At 60.0% G+C, this 22,150-nt stretch overlaps 1 long non-coding RNA gene across 2 annotated transcripts; it reads right to left on the bottom strand.

The window, feature by feature from the left end:
* Nucleotides 1-105: 105 nt before the first annotated feature.
* Nucleotides 106-21,534, bottom strand: LOC103351668 (uncharacterized). 2 transcript variants are annotated; one of them, XR_011385069.1, is made up of 5 exons: nt 21,354-21,534; nt 17,140-17,296; nt 15,638-15,842; nt 655-851; nt 106-435 (listed from the first exon to the last, which is right to left on the bottom strand). It is a non-coding gene; the product is annotated as an uncharacterized lncRNA (long non-coding RNA). The 2 variants fall into 2 exon arrangements; XR_011385068.1 differs by having other exon boundaries at nt 118-851.
* Between the last annotated feature and the right edge of the window lie 616 nt (nt 21,535-22,150).

The following is a 22,150-nucleotide window of genomic DNA, read 5'->3' as shown; positions in this document are numbered from 1 at the left end:
GCCAGTGGATGGAAGGTATCCCCCCCCCACTTCTTTCATTCTTTCATCTGACTTTCAAATAAATAAATAAATCTTTTAAAAAAAAAATACAAGTCTACATGAAGATTTGTACAATAATGTTCACAGTAGCTTTATTTATAATGTCTCCACGCTGGAAAGCAATGCAAATGTCCATCACAGAAGCGTGGGTAAGCGGGCGCCCTGAATCCTAACCGTGGTGCTCCCTGGGACACAGCCCGCACCTCCCCGCACTGCCGCCCGGCGCTGTCTCTCTTGGAGAACAGGGTGTCTTAGGCGGAAGCTCCTCCCGGGCCAGCTGGTTGGAATGAGTGAGATCCCAGACAGCCGCCAACATGTCCTCCAGTAGACCTCATTTCCAGGCTAAAACTCAATCCTACCGACAGTTGACAGTCGTCATGACAACCAGCGGAGACTCTGAAAGGACAAAAAGAAGGCAGCTCCGGGGCTCAGAGAATTACGAAGCCCCTCTCCCAGGAAATCCACAAGTACCCCTCCCGCTAATTAGCATGCCCCTCCCCCTCATCCCTGCGGCCCCATATCCGGGGCTCCGCGGCCCAGCAGGTGGAGAAGTGGACGCCCTAGCTGGGCCCCGCTGCTCCACGCCTTGGAGCTGGGTAAGCCCATGCTGTTTACGCTCAGCTTCGGTCTCATCGCTGGCTCCAGGACGCGACGTGGGGGCCACGATGGGCTACCGCTCGGCGAGGGGAGGCATGAACTGTTGGCAGGTGCAGCAGCCTGCGTGAATCGCAGCCCAAGGCGGTGAGGTCTCAGGGCCAGGCAGGAGCGCTCGCGCTGTGATGGCGTGGACAGGAGACGGCAGGCAGCGAGACCTGCAGGGACAGGAGAGGGCAGATCCGTGGCTGCCTGGGGGTAGGGGGCAGGAGGAAGGGGCTGCATAGGTCACGTGGAAACTGGGGGTGATGTGTGGAACTGGGTGAGGGCTCCATGGGGGTACACTTGTGTCAGAGCACATCAAACCACACACCTTATGTATGCGCCCTTGTTACATGGAGACCTACACACACACGTGTATACACACATACAGCAGTCTCCTCGCTGCAATACGGGGGGTCCCCACGTGCCTCACACCCCCTACCCCAGTGGCTCCAGGCTGGCCAGAAGCCCTCAGCCCCTAAAGCCCTGGGGCCCAACTCCTGCCCCTCCACGACAGTAGATGGGGGCTCCCCCCGGGGGCATGACCCGCGGGTGCGGGGAGTCCATGTACTCCCCGTCTTTCTTCTTCCTCAGGAAAAAAGCCTACTTGATGCTCCGCACAATTGTCTAAAAATAGCCCGGGTCACCACGGCCCGATTCCTTTTTAGGAAGGGTTTCGGCAGCCCGACCCGGCCTGGCCGCTGCCTCAGGAAGTGGTGGAGGCTCGGTCCAGTGGGGCTTTGGGCAGGGGCCGGGGACGAGGGCCATGAGGACCGTCCCTTGCTCCGGCCAGGCTCCCCCGCCCCTGTCTCCGTTCTCACCGAGAGCCAGGCTGCCGGCAGCACGGGAGCAGGCCGTGGCCTCCATGTGCTCGCGCCTGGGCCGGGCCTGCAGCCCCGGGGGGACTCAGCCCTACCAGCGCCGGGGGCCTCAGCGGCCTCAGCGGCCCCAGCGGGGAGGTGGAGCTCTCTGCTCCCTTGCACTGCCCACTCCCGAGCAGGGACAGGCCTTGGAAAGCACAGAGCGCCAAGCCCTGTGTGCGGATTATGGAATCCACCGACCGCGTTAGCCAGGGCCCACTGGTTTCCACTGAGGAGGGGTTCGAGAGGCAGCTGGCACCCATCCGAGTCACTGTCCTTCCTGGGAGAAGTGTCCAGGCATCCCGGGCCACTCTGCCACCTCCCTGTCCCCCCCAGACCTCCGGACCCAGAGAGAGAAAGGACACAGCAAGTCCGGACTCCCAGGGCCCAGCAGCGGCCTGCTCAAGCCGGCTCCCCTGCCACCTGTGGCCATCACGGGGCAAAGCAGACGGGAACCCTGAAGGCAGGGCCCGCGCGCGGCCTCCTCGCTCTCCGGTTCTGGTTGCCAAGCAGAGCCTGGGGGCTGGGGCCTTTCCCAGAGGCTCCTGCGGCCTCCACGCCACACGGCCCGTGGCAGAGCCTGGACGGGGTCAGAGCGCCTTCTCTCAGCACCTGTGTTGCTCTTCTTAACCTGAGTGCTGAGGGTGTTTTTTTTTTTTTTAATCTATTTGATTTTTAGTAAATTTATTTATTTTTACTGAATGCCTGCAACAGCTGGGGCTCGGCCAGACTAAAGCCAGGAGCCAGGAACTCCCTCTGGGTGGCGGGGGCCCGGGTACTTGGGCCATCACCTGCTGATGAGCCAAGTGAGCTCAGAGCGACTCAGCGCCTCGCCCGTCTGCCAGGCCCCAGCGCCCAGCCACCCCACCTCCCCTGCCCCTCCTGCGGGGAGCCCTCCTCTCCCGCAGGGCAGGCCGGGAGGGAGGCGTCTCTGACCGCAGGGCTCTCTGGCTGTCTGGGAATAGCGGGGACCTGCCCATCCCCCAGAGGAGCCCCAGCTGAGAGGGGCGAGGGGGGATTTCAGCGTCCCTGTAACCTGACAGCCCATGCCTTTTCCCACCTTTAAAATTTCAAAGCGTGCCTTTGCTATACCCATGGAGAAGCGCTCTGGAACGCAGCCCCTCGAGCCTGGGCCCTCTGCACCCTGCCCCCTCAGTTGGGAGGGTGGGCACACCCCAGCCAGGGCCCCCCCTGAGCCAGGCACTGGGCTCTGCACCCTGTGTTTCTGGGGGGACCCGTGCACCCCCGAGGTGTGTAGCACCCGGTACAGCTGGCCCGGCGGCTATGTTTCACAGTGAACCATCCTCATGAGAAAGCTACGAGACAATGCCTAGCTTGTTTCCCATCCCTGTAACCCTCGTCCGTGGAAGTCCCGAGTGTGACTGTGTGCAGACAGGGCCTTTTCAGGGGGGGCGGGAGGGAGTGAAGTGAGGCCAGCGACTGGCAACCGTAGGAGGAGATGAGGACACACACAGGGACCACGCGAGACACAGGACACGGGCTTCCCAAGACGTCCACTCTGTTGTCTCCTGAGGCTCAGCGTTCCACCCTCCGGAACCGTGGACTCGCGTGGCTGATGGCGTGGCCACCGTGTCAGTCTTGGTGAAGCCGCCCTCAGCGGCGAACGCCTGCCCCACTGCAGACACAAACACTGAGGCCTCGCAGAGCGGTTCAGAAACTGATCCAGGACCACCCAGCCACGAGTGGCAGGAGCAGGCTTGGCAGCCAGGTCGTCTGTCCCCGGAGCTCTTCCCATCGAGTTCCCTCCGTGCCTCCAAGGCTCACTGGCCCTGCCGGCTCCTGGGCTGGGTCCGGCGTCCCCGCGCGCACACAGCCCCAGGCACACAGCTCCCCTTCGAGCCCCTTCGCACCCCACCTCCCGCCTCCTCGCAGCTGTCAGGGTGCCTGCCACGGGCTGCTGTTGCCCAGGCAACCACCACAGGCCCAGGGCCTGGAGCCAGAGTGCCAAGTCCCCCATCACCCAACCCAAGAGCCACACAGACAGGGCGCCTCTCAGAGGACTCACGAGGGCAGGGCAGGGCGCGGGGCGGGGCCCAGCTGTGGCTGCACTGAGCCGGGGGTCAGGGAGGAGGCTGCCCTGCCCTAACTCCCTCTGAGAACATCCACCTCCCCGGAGAGACCCCGGGGCACAGGCATGCTCGTGGTACAGGGGCTCCGGAGGCCAGGGAGAGAGGACGGCCCCTCCTCGGTCTCCACCATGCCCACCCCCAGGGCCGGGTGCTGGAGACCGCAGCCCCTCAGCCCCCACCCTGTGGCTTCTCCCACTGCTTCTGGCCGGTTTACCTGCAAGCGTGGCCCCGCGCTGCCTGCCCCAGGCAACCACAAGGACACGGGTGCAGAATTTGCCCTGCCCGTGCCCACGCCACAAGCCGTGCCCGGCTGCCGGCTCAGGGAAGGCCCTTGAGCCTCTTCGGTTTCCTCCATGGGAAGGCGCAGGCCAGCGCCACGCTCACCTGGCACCAGCCACGCCCTGAGCACGCAGAAGGGACTCAGCAGGTGGCCCTCCCAGACCCCCGCCTCCCAGGCCTGGGCTTCCATCCGAACTCTGCTGTGTGACCTTGGCCCTGTCCCTTGCCCCCTTGATGCCCCTCCTTCCTCCGCAGCGACTGAGGGTAGTAAAGGCGCCTGCCTGATGGGGTTTGGGTGAAAGCCCAACATGGTTGGGGACAGGAAGCCCAGAGCCTCCACGCTGCACGCATCCGCTGTTGAAGCCGGGGTGGGGCTCCGTGCAGACAGGGGTTGGGGGCCAGCTCCTGGTCCCCTTTCAGCCGTCGAGGGCCCGTCCGCTTTCCCACCCCGGCCTCAGTTTCCCCAGTGGGTTGCAGCGAGGGTGAGGGTCTCCACGGATGCTGCCTCGCTGCTGCCACCTCTGTTGCAGCCCCGAGTGACCACGTGATGCCAGCAGGTGCCCGGCCCCTGCTCGGTGCCCTGACCTACGAGGGGCTCAGGCTGGCCCTGGTCCCTCCCGAACACCTCTGTGAGTGCGGGGAACAGATCCTGCCAGCTGGGGCCCGCTCCGAGCCAGGCCTCCACGGCCCCTGCCCTTGCAACGTCACCGTCCCCAAGGGCTGGACGCCCACCCGGGCCCCGGGGATAAAGAAGCTGCGATCAGTCCCGAGGCCCCCATGGCCACCCCCAGCCCTGCCCCAGAGGTTCCTGGTGGCTGTGTGACTTGCTCCTGGCAGGGGAACAATTTCCCCTCTCCTCCGCCACTCTTTGTTTTAATGACCTCTTGGCTCAGGGCTCAGGCTGGGTCAAAGACTCCCTGGGGACGAGGACGGCAGGTTTGGTCGTGCAGGGGAGGCCTGAGGCTCCCCCGGCAGGTGCAGCTTCCGCAGGCCCCAGCAGACTCCGCAGCCTCCACTCCGTCGGCCAGAGATGCAGGAGAGGAGGGGAGGGCCGGGAGCACCAGGAGGAGAAGGGAGGCTTCCCCTGGGGCGTCTGCCGCGGCGGGACGACCTCTGGAAGGAGCCCGAGGTCTCCAGGGAAGAGCGTGGCCGTGGGGCCCGGAGCCTGGGCACTGCCTTCCGCCGCCTCCCCCTGTTGCAGGTCCCCTGTCGACCCCCAGGCCGGGCCCAGCGGGAGAAGCCCAGAGGCGCCGTGAACATGGGCACAGGGAGAGGGAAGCTTCCGGGGGAGCAGCTGGACCAGGGCTGCAGCTCGGAGACCGGTGGGGGCTGATGGGGGCCTGGGAGCTGCACCTGCTGGCGGCAGCCAGGAGCCTCCCGCGTGGTAAACAGGAGCGCGGCCGCTCTCCCTCCTCCCCTGGGGCTGTTGCCCATGCGACTGCGGGTTGGAGAAGGGAGCGGAGGGCACCAGTGCCGCCCTGGGGCCCCGGGGAGCCGGAGGGAGCAGAGGAGTCTGGGAGAGTGGGGGGGGGGGAGGGCGGGGGCAAGAGAGGCCCACCCGCATCTTGGGGGCAAAAGAGAAACTCCCTGGGAACACGGTGGCCGGGGTTTGTCCCAGTGGGCTCGGGTTCAAACACACAGGTCGAAGTGACTGTGACACACACACACCCTGCACACGCACACGCGTCCCTGTAGGTATACACGGCCCTGCACCCCGGCACACAGCCCTGCCACACACACACCAGATGGTACTCACGGCCAGGCTGTATCAAGGGCCCACCCTGCCCAGGCCGGCACCACACTAAGGGCTGCACATGGGCTCACACTGAGCGCCTCCCCCTCAGGGCCCCACAGATGTTTTTGGTGGCAGGAATAGAATCCAACTAACCCGCAAACACAGTGATTGCTTGTTTCGTCAGACCCTCGGCACGGGCAGCCTCGGGTGAGATCCTCCAGTACCCAGGTTCTTCCATCTCTCTGCCCACCATCAGCACAACCAGGGCCTCATGGTTGCAGGACGGCTGCTGCAGCACCAGATATCATGTCTGCACTCCAACATGAAAACCAGGGACAAACAGCCTAAGAGAACTTTCCTTTCATGCCCATTTTCTTTACGAAGCCTGCCATAGATGCCCGAACGTTTTCCCTTACACGTCATTGCCTGAAATTGAGTCAGTGGCTGCCCCCCTTTGCAAAGGAGGCTGAGAAAGGGCAGGGCTGGCAGAGGGGCACGGGGCCTCCACGACTGACTTAGGCTGTGTCCCCCGGGGCTGGGCACCAGCTGCCCTGTAGGAAATCAGGAAGAGGCGGGGAAGCCCCTGAGCGCCCTTCACCATCCCTCCTGCAGGGGGCAGTGTGAGGGCAGAAGTCGGAGAAGGCACCAGGCCCTGAACTCCCTGGGGAGGGGGCAGGGCGCGCCCCCCCCCCAAATCCCAGTGCCCCAAGGCCTGGGGCCCACTGGGCGGGTCCTGCATTCCCCCTACCCAAGCTCAAGACATCTGGCGCTGTGGCCACCCCCTGGCTCGTTCTCCGGGGTCCTTTTTTGCTGTCCAGGCCTCCCGGACACACACCTGGCCACCCAGCTCTTATCATGAGGGCAGCCTTGCTGATGGGGTCATGGCCACCTCACTCCGGGAGTCCTGGAGCCCGCCCAGAGCCCCTTGGGGGGCACTGGAGAAGGTGACCTGTGGACCGTGGCTGGCCGGACGTCCTGGGATGAAAATGGGTGGCTAACCCTCCCCGGGGACTGTGCCCCCACTTGGATTTGCCCCAGAGCTCCCTCTTGGGGCTCTGCCCGTGCCCTGCGCGGGCCCTGGGAGCTCCTGGTCCCGGCCGCGGGTGCTGGCGGGAGCCCTGCGGGAGGCAAGGCCCCATCTCTGTGTGCACAACCTTCAGTGTCTCCGGGGCCAGCAAATGTTCTGAGTTCTCTTCCGGGCTGGCCCCGGCCCGGCAGCTGTCAGGGAAGCCGACTTCCTCCAACGTGCTCGGCCCGCCTGGCACGGCTTCTGGCCGCGTCCCCTGCCGTCACCTGACCCGGCCAGGGCGAGCACCTCCAGTGCCCTTCCTGGGGGCTGTCGCTCCCCGGGTGAGTGTGGCCGTACACCCAGGAATGTGTGTGCAGGGGCGTGGGGGGCGGGGAGAGGAAGTCCTCGCAGGTGTGCAAGTAGGGTTGTGGGGGAGGGGGAGTCAGACGTCTAAGGTTACTGAAGGTCATTGCTCTCAAAGGATTTGGCTTTTTGCCTGCAGGTGACTTGGAGCCCTGAGCTGGGGGAGGTGGGAGGACCCAGTGGGGTGCTCAGCTCATCTGCCTGGCCCTGGGCAAGAGCTGCCCACCCTGCAGAGAGGGAGGGAAGGGGTCGGGTGAGCCCAGCTTCCCATTCAGCCACTCACAAGCTGCTTGGGGCCCTACTGTGTGCCCAGCCTGTGCTGGAGACGGGCTGGTGGCATCGCGCGTCACCATCATGGCGCCCCGGTTCCCACTCGCCGGGTGCGACTGTGCCCTCCCCGGGGCCTTTGGCGATGGCTAGAGGCCTTCCGGTGGACAGCTGGCAGGGGTGCCCGGCATCCGTGTGTGGAGGTGCTGCCAAAGTTCCTACCACGCCCAGGACATGAAGCCACCCAACACCCCCCAAGGTCAGTGGTCACCTCTGGGCCCAGCGAGCTGCTGAGGGCTAGCGTCTGCCTGGTCGAGTCACGGCCCAAAGCTGGGGGTAGCAGGAAGCGGATGAGCACAGGGACCGGAGTGTGCAGCCACCCGTCAGACCCCGTGGGGACGGACTGGGCAGCTGTGGAGCAGGGCATGCGGTCTGTGGCTCTGGGGTGGCCAGAGCCCGCTGGCCGTGCGTCAACGGATGCGTGGGGACCGCCGGTCACGGAGGGTCCCAAGGTCGCCAGGCCCTCCGGGAGCCTCCGCAGGCTCCAACAGGGAGGATTTGTTCATGCGTGAACGTCCAGCTGCCTCCCCTGCCGGTCGCCTTCAGAGAGCAGGTGGGAGGCCCGGCCTGCGCCCCCCCCCCCATGCCTTTCCTAACCACAGCAGTGAGGCCCAGCAGAAGGCAAGGGGCCAGAGCAGAGCCCACCCTCGTCCCAACCCCCCGGAACCTTCCAGCTAAAGCTCACGCCCTGCACCTGGCCTTCGGATCGCTTGGCCTTGCCTCAGCTGCTTTTTTTTTTTTTTTTTTTTTTTGACAGGCAGAGTTAGACAGTGAGAGAGAGACAGAGAGAAAGGTCTTCCTTCCGTTGGTTCACCCCCCCAAATGGCGCGCTGCACCGATCCGAAGCCAGGAGTCATTCCTCCTGGTTTCCATGCTGGTGCAGGGCCCAAGCACTTGGGCCATCCTCCACTGCACTCCCTGGCCACAGCAGAGAGCTGGATTGGAAGGGGAGCAGCCAGGACAGAACCGGCACCCCAACCGGGACTAGAACCTGGGGTGCCGGCGCCGTAGGCAGAGGATTAGCCTAGTGAGCCATGGCACTGGCTGCCTCAGCTGCTTTTCTAACCACACCCCCGGAAGTCTCTCTTGCATCCCTAGACTCCTCGGGGGCCTGTCTGTGCAGGAGTCCAGGCCTCTCCCCGAGTGCTCCATCTGCTGGCGCCCCCTCTGCCAGCCCCTGCCAGCCTCCCCACCCGCAAGGTCACTGGGATTCCCATATCCAGGTCTGCCTGTTCCCGCTCCGTGCCCCAGGGCTCCCACTTCCAGACGCAGGCCCTAGTGAACTGGACTTTATTGTAAGTGAAAACGAGTTTGTAGATTGTGTTTGTTTAAGTAGCACAGAAAGGGACCCAGCGTTGTGGTGCCGTGGGCTAAGCTGCCACCTGCCACGCTGGCATCCCACATGGGAGCACTGGTTTACGTCACAGCTGCTCCACTTTTTTTTTTTTTAAAGATTTTTATTTATTTATTTATTTGAAAGGTAGAGTTACATTCAGAGAGAGGCAGAGACAAAGAGAAAGGTCTTCCATCCACTGGTTCACTCCCCAGGTGGCTACCAGTGGCTGGAGCTGGGCCCATTTGAAGCCAGGAGCTTCTTCCCATCCTCCACTGCTTTCTCAGGCCACAGCAGAGAGCTCTATCGGAAAAGGAGCAGCCAGGACTTGAACTGGCGCCCATATAGGATGCCGGCACCGCAGGCAGAAGCTCAGCCCACTACGCCACTGTGCCAGCCCGCTGCTCCACTTCTGATCCAGCCTCCTGCTAATGCCCCGAATGGAGTTCCTGGCTCCTGGCTTTGGCCTGGCCATTGCAGGCATTTGGGGAGTCAACCAGCAGATGGACAATCCCTCTCTCTCTCTCTCTCTCTCTCTCTCACTCTGCCTTTCAAATAAATAAATTTTTAAAAAATAGCACAGAAGATGTCAGGAAGAAACCAGAGCCGTCTTAGCTTCACTCAGAAAGTCCCGCGCAGTGGAGAACCCTCTGGGGGCCTCCCTGCCCGCGTCCGGGTGCGCGCGTGCACTGACCCGCCTGTGGCACGGCTCCACGGAAATGGGACGGCTCTGTGGGTCCGCTGCCCTCTCATCTGTCCACGTGACACGCAGAGCTTTCCAGGTCCCCACGAGCAGCTCTGCCCGAGCTGACTCGAGCTGCTGGAAAGTATTCCACTGGAAAGAGGAACAAAAATCCGATGGCCCAGTTCCCCACCCACGGACACGTGCTTGTCTCCGAGCCGTGCTGTTAGCTGGCGAGCGCCTGCGGGAGGCACTTCGCACACCTGTCCGATTATTTCCGCACGGCTGGAACAGGTGGGACACCGGCCCCACGTCAGCTTTTGGAAGGGCAGTGCCACTTTGTACTTGGAGCCAACAGTAAGAACACAAGTTAATAATGGCCACTGTGCATTTGCGCCTTTTAGGTGCAACGACTCGGATAATCCTCCCCACCAACCTACAGGGTGGCCGCTCTCACTGCCCATTTTACAGACGAGAAAACTGAGGCACGGCTGTCTGCAGGAGGTCACAAGCTAGTGAGTGGCAGAATGCCTGTTAGCAACTCGCCCACACTGGGGAAAACGCTTCTGAGCTTTGGCGCATCCAACAGGAGGGGGAGGTTTCCCGGCTCGTGTCTCCATTTGTGCCCAGGGCCAGGGGCGCCTTGGCCGTGGGCATCCGTTCCTTTATCAATGGCTTTTCCTTGTTTCTTCACTGTTCTGTCGATGGGGAGTAGCGCCTCACACACACACACACACACACACACACACACACGACTCAGCCAGGCCTGGGGGGGGGGGGCGGGGGCGGTGCAGGGAGGTCCCACGCTCAGGTTCCCAGGCTCAGCCCGGCCTGGAGCACGTGTCCCACAGCAGGGGGCTCTGGGGAATGAGACCCTTGTGTGAGAAGGGACCCTGGAACCCGTGGCACTCTGCAGGGGCACAGCTAAGTCATCGGTGACTGGGACCGCAGTCCGCCCTCTCGGTCTGAAGTAACAGCTCCTTGTTTGCCCAGGCTTATCGTTTACCACGTGAAAGGCCTCACACATCCATTGGATTTGAAGCCCAGGTGGCCCGGCCCTTGTTACAAACGAAGAAACCGGGATTTATAACAGAACACACAGGAAGTGTCCCGGCCAGGACAGGCATGGAACCGCACCTGCTCCGCCTGATTGACAAGGTCAGCTCAGAACCCTCCCTCTCAGCCTCGGTTTACTGATCCAGAGAACGGGAGAATTTCCTACCTGTAGAGGCCAGGGGCCGCCACGTGCCTGGCTCCCCAGCATGCCCCAGAGCCAGGCACACGGCAGGCCTTGCCCTCACCCCCCTCTCCCCTTCCCCCGCGCAGGCCCTGGGCCAGGTGGCCCTGCCTGCCAGAGAGCTCCCAGCCGGGCTGAGCTTGGGGAGGGCGCCCAGGGAGCAGCGGGCGGGCGGCACAAGGGCTCCTTTGTGCCGGTTGCTAGGGGCCCGGCTGTATTTACTCAGCCTTGGTAAACAGGAGGTGCCCGGAGGCCCCGCTCTGTTGTGACAACTCCTGGAGCATTTGCTTCCCTCCCAAGGTGCCAGCTCCGGGTGCTGTAGGTGAGCCCCACCATCCCACCACGCGGCGGCTTCCTCCGGGCTGGAGGGCGGGCCAGCACCACCATCGTCGCCACTCAGCGCAGCCCTTGTGGCTCAGAGTGGGGGGCCAGGGCTGGCGGCGGAGGGTCCCTAACCCAAGGTCACAGAGCGGGGACTGGCGGAGACCGGCCAGACCGCAGAGCTGCCCGGGGAGCTGTCGCCCTTGCTTGGCTCTCACGTGCTGCTCGCCAGCCGTGCCCAAGTCCCCGTGCCATTCCCGGAGATCCACCCCGCCCACTTCCACTGAGCAGGGCCTAGAACCAGCAGGTTGTGGAACAACGAGAGCCACGGCCAAACAAGGGGCTCACCAAACAAGACACACGGAGAGAGGTTGTAAAAGCCCTGGCGTTTCTTTGTAACGCTTGGAGTGAACACAGGACCACTCCTAACTGCCGCCCCAAGGTGGAGGCAGGACAGGGCCAGGGGTGCTGTGAAGGCCCTCTCCACTGTGCCTGGGGCCGGAGCCTCCTTCCAGGGACGGTCGAATGCTACCCTGCAGTCCCCAACGTACCAGAGGCCTCCGGTGACAGGCCCAGGCCAAGGTGGCCAGCAGCCAGGGCCCCTGCGTGCCCTCCAGTCTGTGTCCTCCCCCAGCGCCCTTCCCCTCAGGGAAGGACAAGCCATGCTCTGGGCCCACCTCATCCCCCCCTGGGGCTCGGGAGGGCTGGGAACTGGTTTCTGAGAAGAGCCATGGCCCCTGAGCAGGTGCCCGCCAGGTGCAGCCTGGGTGGGGTGTGTCTCCTGGCCCGGACCCCGCCCTGTCCTTGCTGCACACCCCGGAGTCCACAAACAAAGGCTCTGTGTACCTTGGCCCAACCTGCACTTGCTGCAGGGAATCCTCTGCTGTGTGCACTTCCGCAAAGGTGGGGGCCGGCCACATGGGGAGGCCTCCTGACCCCAGGGTCACCCTATCCTGGCAAGCAGCCCACAGCTCAGGGCCGGAGGTTACCAGGCTCCTGCCCTGGCGCTCAGCCTGGCAGAGGAGGGTCGGGGCGCGCAGGCCCCCGCACCTGGGGAGGCATACCCAGGGAGAATGTGCTTCCTGGAAGGGGGACTCCTACTGGCCCTGCTCGCCCCGCCCCCTGCCCACCTCCAGCACCCTGTTGTAAGAAGATCCTGTTGGCCTCAGCCAGATGGTGGGTAGGAAGGAGGGAGGGGAGCGGGCCTCCTCCCCTGTGCGACACCCCACCCCTGAGAGCTGGCCATTGCCCTCACCTACAGTCAGGAACGGCGATGCACGAGGTGCTGTCGGTGTGCAGGGCTGCTGACCGGACAGTGTGGCCCACATTCTCCCGCAGCTGCCTTGCAGAAGAAAGCAGAGTCTCTTTTGTCCCATTAAGCCGGGGACATCCAGGGCAATGCAACCCCCCTGGGCCTCGGGGCTAACAAACAGTCCCCAGCCTGCAGGACTCTCGTAGCAAACGCATCCGGGCGTCTAGAGTGCCTCAATAGCGCCTGGTGTATCACAGTCACAGCGTGAGTTTGTCAGATAAAAGTCAAACATGGTAATGGGATGATGACAATGAGAATGACAAAGATTACAGGATGAATCTGCCGCGGGACAAGCAAAACGGCTCAGGCCTGTGGGTTCCTCAGAATCCTGCAGCTGACACCTGTCCAAAGTCCCTGGGTTCTGGACAGGGCAGTTAGTCACTCTGAGTCATGCTGCCTGAAGGTCCAGCCTGTCCTGGTCCCTGGACAACTGCCTAAGAACGCTCCAAAGGCCGGGTGAGCTCAGGTAAGTGCCGAGCGCGCCTCCTCGGCCCTCCCTGCCCCTGCCTGGTGACTCACTCAGGCTTTTTAATCCTGGGCGTTCAATCCCAGCTGCAGGTGTGAGAGCGCAAACCCATCACCATCAGCTGATGTCATTAATACAAGTTGGCTCTGTGCAGGGTGCATACACGTGGGAGGGTCCAGCCCCCCAGGTCCTCACAGGTGAAGGAAAGACCCGTGAGCTCATCACCATCCTGGGACATCCGTGTGGCAGGGCCTGCGAGGGGCTAGGGGCTTCCTCACGCCATGACGGCTGTGTTCCCAGGGTGGGCATCCCGAGACCGAACAGAAGCTGTGTCACCCTTTATGGCAGTCTCAGAAGTCAAATACCCTCACTTGCGACATGATCATGGGCCCACCAGGATTCGAGGGGAGAGAAAAAGACCCCACTTCGCAACGGGAGGAGTATGGGCACCACACTGGAGAAGAGCAAGTCTTTCGAAGCACAACTTCCGTATCTAGGAAACAATTATTGTGCACCTGCTATGAGCCCAGCACCAAATACTGGGGGTATAGCAGTGGTCAAGGAGACAAAAGCCCCCGCCCCATGGAGCTGACACTCCAGTTGGGCAGTGAGGTCATCAACCAAGTCAGCAAGCAAGCTGATGACGCCTTCAGTGAAGGTGCGTTGGGAGACAGAAAGCCGAGAGGCAGGTGGAGGGCCAGTGCACATGCGCACAGGGCGGCGTGAGGATGGGCCGTGGAGAGCTCTGGGGTCAAGATTCCAGGGAGGTATCAGCTGAACCAGAGGCACGGAGGAGGCGTGAGGGGGGCACCCATCAGGGGACTCAAGACACAGCCCAGTGGCCAAGGGGCTGGAGTTCAGAGAGGGAGGGAGTGAGAGGCAAGGAGAGTTGAACCTCCAGGCCAATTTCTCCCAACTCCTCGTCTCTGTTCCCACACCTCTAAGAACGTGGCACTCACCCTTCTGTGGCTCATGGGTTTTCTCCTTGTCATGAAGGATAACGAGCCTCCTTGTAACCTCCTCCCCATGATGGCTCGACCCTGCAACCACTGAGTGGCCCCCATCATCCGGTCATGTTCTGGGGGGTTGCCTAACTCCCTGTGTCTTCTCCACACTAAACCCCACCCCATTCTTCCCGCAATCGGTATCCACTTCAACCTCGCCCACCCTCACCATGCCAGTCATTTGCATCTGTGCCAAACCACAGCCCAGGGGCCGAACCTGGCCCACGGCCTGTTGCCATAAATAAAGTTTTATTGGCACAGAGCCACACCCACTCATTTGCTGTTGTCCCTGGCTACTTCTGCGCTGTCGTGGCAGGTCTGAGTCGCCGCGGCGCAGACCGGATGACTCACAGAGTGTGAAACACGGACTCTGGCCCTGGACAAGGACAGCTCTCTGTGCCTTAAGTTTCTGGCTGCTTGGCAGAACATACACTGTAAGGGGGAGGAGCAGAGGCAGAGGCCCGTCAGGAGGCTCCACCCCCTTAAAGACATACCATAATAAAATCCCAAAATGTGGTATTTTCACACTTTCGCTACACATGCACAATTCAAGTGTTAATCTACACAAGCACGCATGTTTTAATTAGACTTTGGAGGAAGGCAGCCTTCCCAGCAGGTAAGACACTACTTGAGACGCCTGCATCCCGTACTGGAGTGCTGGGTTTAAGTTCTGACTGTGCCCCCAACTCTAGCTTCCAGCTAATGAGCACCCTGGGCAGGTGATGGTTCACGTGGCTGAGTCCCTGCCACCCACGTGAGAGACCCAGACCGAGTTCCTGGCTCCTAGCTCTGGCCTGGCCCAGCCCTGGCTGTTGCGGGCATTTAGGGAAAAAATGGATGGATGGGAGATTCTCTCTCTCTCTCTCTCTCTCCATCTTTCAAATAAATAATTTGTAAATGAAACAATGAGTTTGACTTGACCCTCGAGCTCTTGGGAAGGATTTCAGGCCACGTCTCTACTTGAGCCGATGCAGGCTTCCTTGTGTGTCCATGAATGACCAACACACAGGGCCTGCGCTCTGCCCTGAATCCCCCCCTCCCACCTGCCCGGAGAGCCACTGGATGGGAACAGAGCAGGGCAGCATCCGGAGTGAACATGAAAACCGCAGATTCTTAACTCTGCAGAATGCAGCTGCTAAGAACCGCAGGAGCCGCAAGGCCCTCAAAGGGCAGGGTGCTGAGCCGGCTGGCAGGGACCGGCCGTCGCGTCCACACCGAAGAAAGCGACAAACTAGCACCCTACCCACCCAGCCAGCCAGGCCGGCCTCCCTTGGAAACTCGGGCTCTCCCCCAGCTTTCCAAAGCAGTTTTTTTAAATTGTCACTATGGTCATGAGGCATGAAAAGAAAGCCCTGGATTGTTTTCAAGGGAGAAAAGGCGTAGAGCGTTGCGATTTCAAGCATGCGCACTCGGTCCCGGGCCCGCGGTAGGGGGAGCACGCGGTAGAACTCACCCGCTTCACCTTGACCTCCTTGGATGGTACCTCCCAGAGCCTGTGCCTCTCCGCAACTAGACCTGGCCTCTTTGCCCTGGACCTGGGCCTGTGCATGTACAACGGAAATTCCAGGCCCCTCCATGCAAAGGCTGCTAGAAGGCTCCATGGGACGGTGGAGGGGGAAGCTCAGGACAAGCACCGCCCGTGTCCCAGCGCAGGGCCGTGTGCAGAAGGAGATCGTGGAAAGAGACAGCCGGCGTCCTAGGCACGGCGCTCCTGGGTCACAGCCGCCCACACCGGGAGAGAGGGACGGTGGGCGCTGGGTGGGTGCCACAGGTGTGCCAGCACCTTTGCAAAGCTCCGTGAATGAAGCCCACGGGTGAAGAGCTAAGAAAGAGAGCGGGGAACGCTACCTGGGGAGGGTCAGCCTCTGCTCCTTGGCCACAGAGTGCGGATGGGAGCAAAAGGACCCCCTGCTCCCCGGGGGGCGCCCTGACCTCCCTACTCACCTCCCCCGAGGTTCTCCGAGAGCTCAGACCTCGTGCATTTTCTGTGTCTTGGGCCTGGCAGGGTGCCTGGATGCTGGTTCTGAGCCAAATTTGCTTCCACCTGCTCAGGAATGTGCCCAGGGCCACATCGGCGTGGGGAGGCGGCTGGCCCTGCCTGGCCCCTCCTTGGCTTCCACCTTGGGTTGAGGTCATTTCCCCTTCTCATCTGTTCCATGAAGAAAAAAAAATCACCAAGTTAATGGACAGACACACACTGGGCAGAACGAGGCTCCACAGAGATTTGGACAAACCCAAGGGCAGCATGCTGAGCTCTGGGTGGGGTTTAAGTAGCCAAGGTCAAGTTGGGGTCTGGCGATGACCTAGGCAGCTTCCTTAGAAACCTCTGAGCCCCACTTCCTCTGAAACTCCCTGAGCACCAGTATTTGAGGGCTTCTTCGTAACCACAGACAGATGACTGGTTTACTGTCTAAGGTCAAAACAAGCAATATAGACAAGGTCAAGCAGCTGGGACCAGCAGCAGCAGGTGCCCCCTGGGAGCCCCAGACTCCCTGTGAGAGCGCTGACCAGCTCAGGGGGAGTGAAAACCCAAGCACGTCTCTCCGGGAATCCAGCCACCCGTTCACCCATCCTCCTGTTTTTCCTCCTGTCTGCCCTCACATCCATCCGTCACTTCATCCCTTCTTGTTTCCTTTAGTCCTACCATTCTGCCATCCAATCCAACTCTTTACGTCTGGTCGCCCCTTCTCCCTTCCTTCCTTTCTTCCATTTTTCTATCCTTTGTTCCACCCATCCACACTTCAGTCTTTCCTTTATCCACCCACCCACCTATCCATCCATCCACCCACCCACCCACTCATCATCCATCATCCATCCACCCATCCATCCTCTATCCATCCATCCATCCATCCATCCATGCACCCATCCATCCCCCCATCCACTCACCCATCCATCCATCCACCCATCCACTCACCCATCCATCCACCCACCCATCCTCTATCCATCCACCCATCCATCCATCCCCCCATCCACTCACCCATCCATCCATCCACCCATCCACTCACCCATCCATCCATCCACCCATCCATCTATCCATCCATCCATCCATCCATCCATCCTCTATCCACCCCCTTCCATTCAGGACCCATCCATCTTTCTGTTCTTCCATTCACATGCCCTTCTTTCCTTCCATCTCCATTGTGCACTACGTTGTCTAACCATACATCAGTCTTCCCTCTCTCCTTCCTTCCATGTGCCCATCATTCTGTCATCCAATCTCCCATCCTCCCATTTGTCCCCTTTTCCTCTCCATCCATCAGTGTGCTCACTGACTACATATACATCAGCCTCTACTTGAGTTGCATACTGCTTATCCCTAAATAGGCACATCTATATTCATGTCTAAAATTTTCAATCTGAATAAACCATGAGTATATTCTAGAAATATCTCATAGGGAAGAGAGACTCAAAATGCTTTAGAGATGCAATATAATACATGCACTCACCAGAGCTAGTGCAAGCCAGCAGGGGCGCTCCAGCACTGTTTCCCTGGGTGCTGTTGAGGGATTTGAGGAGAAGGTGCGCATCACGCAGACAAGGAAGGCACTCCAGTTCAGAGGGAATGGGCAAAGGCACAGAGGCAGGGAAGGATCAGGGAGGTTCCTGAAACACGAAGGAGAGTGTGCAACTGGAGCACGGGAGTGTGGGGAGGGAGGAGCCTGGGGAGACGAGTGGGAGTCCCTCCAAGGGCCATGCAGGCCACGTGGAGACATCTGGACTTTGTCCCAGGGACAATAGGAGCCCCAGAAGAAAGACCCATCTGGCTGCAGAGGGGAAGTGGAGTGAGGGTGTGAAGGGGACTGACCACTGGTAATCTGGAAGGTCCCTCGGGTAAGGAGCAGGGGAGAGGGGATGTGGTCTGGCCAGGTGCCTTCTGAGCACCAGGTCCTGACTCCACTGTAGGCCCAGAGATAACACAGCAAGCAAGTCACTGATGGCCCTGGCTTCCTGCGACCTGGCAGTTCCCACTGGGCAGGTGAGGTACCTGAGGCTGAAAGAGGCGAAGCCACCAGCCCCAGGATGCACAGGGCACTGGTGGCCGGGCACGAATGGAGCTGAGGCTCCAGGGAGCTGCTGGGCACTAAAGTGGAACTAAGCAGGGGCTCGGGGAGCTTGAGGAAGCTTGGGAACCATCCCAGCTGTTGGGTGACTCAGCAAAATTGCTCTTCTGGGTGACTCAGCAAAATGGCTTTTCTGCTGGGTGACTCAGCAAATAGCTCTTCTCTTACAGCCCAAGACCGAAAGCCGAGGTGGGAGAGGCGTGTGAGACCATCTGGGTAGCCAGCTGTCCATGGCAGGGCTGCCCCTGCCCTTCCATAGGGCTGGTCAGCATCCCCACCCTCTTCCTGCTGGAACCTACCTGCCTCTCTGTGACCCCACAGAACCCCGCCTGCCTCCTCTGCTCCCTGCTCCCTCCCTAAGTTCCCACCACAGCTCCACTGGGTCCCTGGGCAGCTGCCTCTCCCCTCAACCAGCCCCTGGACCTCTGGCTGAGCTCGCCCTGGACCAGCTGTGGGGTCAGACCTGCCCTATGACCATCTGAGCTCATGGACTGGAGTAGGCTTTGTGACCCTGGGCCGGCCTGTCGGAGCTTGCTGAGCCCAGCGTGGGTCAGCCTGACTGTGATGATGATGGTGATGTGTCTTGGGGGTCCAGACTCTCCAGGGGTCAGCACACATCCCCTTCACAATAAGTCTCCAAAGTGGGTCCTGTTACTCTCCCCTCATCTGGAGCTGAGGAACAGAACAGCAAGGGGGTCAGTCACTTGCCCAAGGTCACACAGCTAGGAAGTTCTGGGACTTGGGTCTGAATTCAGACTATGTGGCTCCAGTCTCCACAGCCCCAGTGCTGCCACCACCAAGCCTACCTTGCGTGTGCCCAGCCCCTCTTATCCTGCTAGCCTTCTTCCTTTTACCCCACACTCTGACCACTTTTAATCTACTATAGAATTTTAGATTATGTTGTCTCCACTTTATTGACTATACATTCTCTGGGGCCATTCTCTGGCTATTTTTTCTGCTCACTGATGAACCCTAAACATCTACGACAGGGACTGACACAATACAGACGCTCAATGCAGGTGATGAGGGAGGCACGGAGCTGCAAGCCAGGAGCCAAGGGCCTGGGGATACCCCAGCAGCTGGCCAGGAAATGGAGTCCCCCAGGGGCTGGCTTCCTACTCAGTGTAAGGGATCCAGGCAAACTCAATCCAGTTTCTGCCTCCTCCTCTCCTACCCTCCCCACTCTCAGGCAGAGTGGTTATACCTTGGAGGGGACATTCCTCACTATACCCATGTGCACAAGCATTCCAAGAACCTCTGGAATTATACCAGAACTTTGGGGTCACTTGTTTTTTAGGGAGAGGAGGAGGTTTTTCTTTTTCCCACAGCATCTATTGCCTTCTGATGTGCTATATAAGGGACTTACATCTGTAGTGTTTCTGCATTTATTATGTATTATTCCCCAGGTTATCGAAGGGCTTTCTGATCTCAAGCAGGAGGGAGCCGCTTGTATCAACCAACCCACTGCTTTCCTTCAGTCTGCAGGGTTCCTCGTGTTGCTCACCTGGCTCCCCTTGGGCCTGTGACTGCAGCCTTCTCCCAGGTGCAGAGGTGGGGGTCAGCATCGGGAACCTCAGCCAACCCCCACAGACTGCCCTGCCTAGGCTCCTAGTGCAGCGGTTTCTCCACCCCACCCCACCCTTCCATGTCTCAGCCTTCGCCTGGGCTGCACTCTTGGGGTTAGCAAGAGCAGGTGGCCACCATGTCACTGTGGTGCTCTCCGTGGTCCTGAACCGCCCTGCGGGTCTCTGCTGGGGTAAGGTGGTTTCTTGGTGAAACAGATATGGAGGAGGGGATCACATGAGCCCCTCCAGGTGGTTCTTCTCTCCTTCTACTTCCTGGAACTCTAATCCTACTTCTTTTGTTTCCGTTCGATCTTCATATCTCTGAGGTCTTGACTGAATCAGCACCTTCTCAAGGAAGATTTCTTGGGTTCTATGAAACTGAGGTGCCCACGGGGCTCTGCGCCCTGTGCTTCCCACATTCTGGTGCGTGGTGATCACCTGTCCTATCCCACCACTCTGTCCCCCTCACTGCTGGGTCCTCTGCATAGAGATGATGACAGTGCATCTTGGTTGAACAAGTGCATGAATTCATGAGCGAAATGAGTACATGCTGGATCACCTGACGGTTTGCTTCTACCCTATGATGAGGACAGGACTACTCTTCCAGGTTCTGTGCTAGGAACATGGGAGAGAAACAAGAGTTTGGCATGGTCCTTCTCCTAAGACGTAAAAAACTGTTGGAGGAATTTACAGTAGTTGATCACCCAAGCTCCATTTTACAGATGGGAAGACTGAGGCTCAGGGAAGTGGTGTGATTTGTCTGTCATTGCATAGCTTGGGAGTAACAGGGATGGGACTTGACACCCTTCCCTACCCTTTGACTCTGGACCTTGTCCCTATCCCTTGCTTGTGCCATCATTTCCCTCTCTCTAGACATTGAGTAATGAAGGCATGGGGCTAGATCTATCTCGAGGGGAACATCTAAACCCCAAGACTCCATGGAAAATTAGGACCCTTGGGCCAAGGCTCTATTTTCAGGGTAATAGCAGGGAAGGCCCTTGGCTCCCAGTGAGTCCCCTACAGACCAAGTTTTATCTTGGGAAACTGGATGGGAGGCCCCTTCTTTCCAAGAGCTGCATTCTTGGCAAGAACCATAATGATCTTTCATACTCCCAAAATGTCTGGACAGTGGAGTCTTGCAGGAGGTTAAGGTCAGAGCTCCTGAGACAGCCCCTGTCCCATCCCCTGGTGGGCCCGTGGGCCATGGGGGAAGTTTCTTTGGTCTCTACCTGGAAACCTTCACCTGCAATGTTCTGACAGGTGGGGAATGTAGGCCCAGAGCTAGCATCGGTGTCCAAATGAGGGAACTGTCCCAGGTGGCCATCACACAACCATGAAAGTCCCAGAAGAGTCTCATGTCTGCCTCTGGGGCAGTCAGCATTGGCTTCAGTGGTCAAAACTGGCCCAGTGTATATGCAGTTACTGAACCAAGGTTGTTGGCTCAAAGGACGAAGGGTTAGACAATATGGCGTCTCAGTCCATTTGAGCTGGTTTAACAAAATATCATAGCCTGGCTGTTTATGAACAAGAAAACTCTCTCGCCATCCTGCAAGTTGAGAAGTCCAGTAGCAGGTGTCAGCATGGCCAGGTTCTAGTAAGGGCTCTTCTTCTGGTTTGCAGACAATGCCTTCTTGCTGTGTCTACACCAGTGAAGAGAGAGATCATTCTTCTAAGGGAGCAAATCCCAACTTGGGGGCTCCACTCACCACTTAATCACCTCCAGAAGACCCCGTCTCTGAGTCCCAGCACAGTAGGGGCGAGGGGGTCCACCTATGAATTCTGGGGGGGGGACACAAAAGTTCCATCTGTAGCCCCCCTCCACTGCTGCATCTGGGGGCGGGGAGCAGAAGGCCGAAATGGTCTCCCTGGGGAACTTCTGCTTCTCTGCATCCCCCCTGGCTTTCAGCAGCTGGCCTGCTTCTGTTGGTGACGCCCCCGGATGCACCACACCCACAAGACTCACAGCCAAGCCCAGGAGAGAGACCTCAGGGGATTCGGGAGCTGTGAACTGAGGGACTGCGGGCCCAATCCCACCTGTAAAATGGGGTGGGCTGCATGCTCTGCAGAGGCCCTGGCTTCCATCCCAGGTCCCGCGGGGGCAGGGCTGGGGCTCCACAGAAAGTGGCGCTGGCCCCGAATCCTGGAAGCAGTCGGAGCTGGCCGCCCACGCTCCGGCAGGCAGGAGGCCGGGTGCTGCAGCCTCGTTGCCAAGAGCACAGAGAACTTTCCACTGAGTCCAGGTTTCCATCACCATGGCAACAGCTGGGGGGGTGGAAGCGAATTCCTCAGAATTCCTGGGAGCTTTATAGGGGGGAGGAAGAACAAGAGAGGGAGCCCTGAGCCAGCCCTGGGAGGTCAAGGGCAGCACCCAGTGGACCCCACACTTCCCCTCTGCCATGCTTGTTCTCTCCCCTGTAGTCTTTGTTGTGTCTCCTCTGCTCCCCTCTCCGTATCCCTCTTGGCTTTCTCCCTTCCTCACACCCTCCCTCATGGGAGCCATAGCTAATACTCTAATTACAGACAAGTGCTATGCCCCGGGCATCGTTCCCAGGGCCTCGTACCTGCAAACTCGTCCTCTCAGCCCTGTGAGGTAGGCACAGGACCAGCCCCACTTTGTGGATGAGAAAGTGGAGGCCCACAGAGGTCTAGTGACTTGCTCAGCTCACACAGTACGTGGTGGGCTCAGGAGTGCACTTGGATTCCAATGGCCTCAGCCTCAGCCACTCTTGGGCCAGGAGAACCAGGGGCATAGGAGGGGCGTAGGAGGGGTGTAGGAGGCGCAGTCCACGCTCTGCAGTCTCCCCAGAGCCTCCCTACATCCCCATTCCCTG

The sequence above is a fragment of the Oryctolagus cuniculus genome, chromosome 20 (genome assembly GCF_964237555.1).
Source record: "Oryctolagus cuniculus chromosome 20, mOryCun1.1, whole genome shotgun sequence".
NCBI classification, from domain to species: Eukaryota; Metazoa; Chordata; class Mammalia; order Lagomorpha; family Leporidae; genus Oryctolagus; species Oryctolagus cuniculus.
This window is presented reverse-complemented; position numbering and strand designations above follow the sequence as displayed.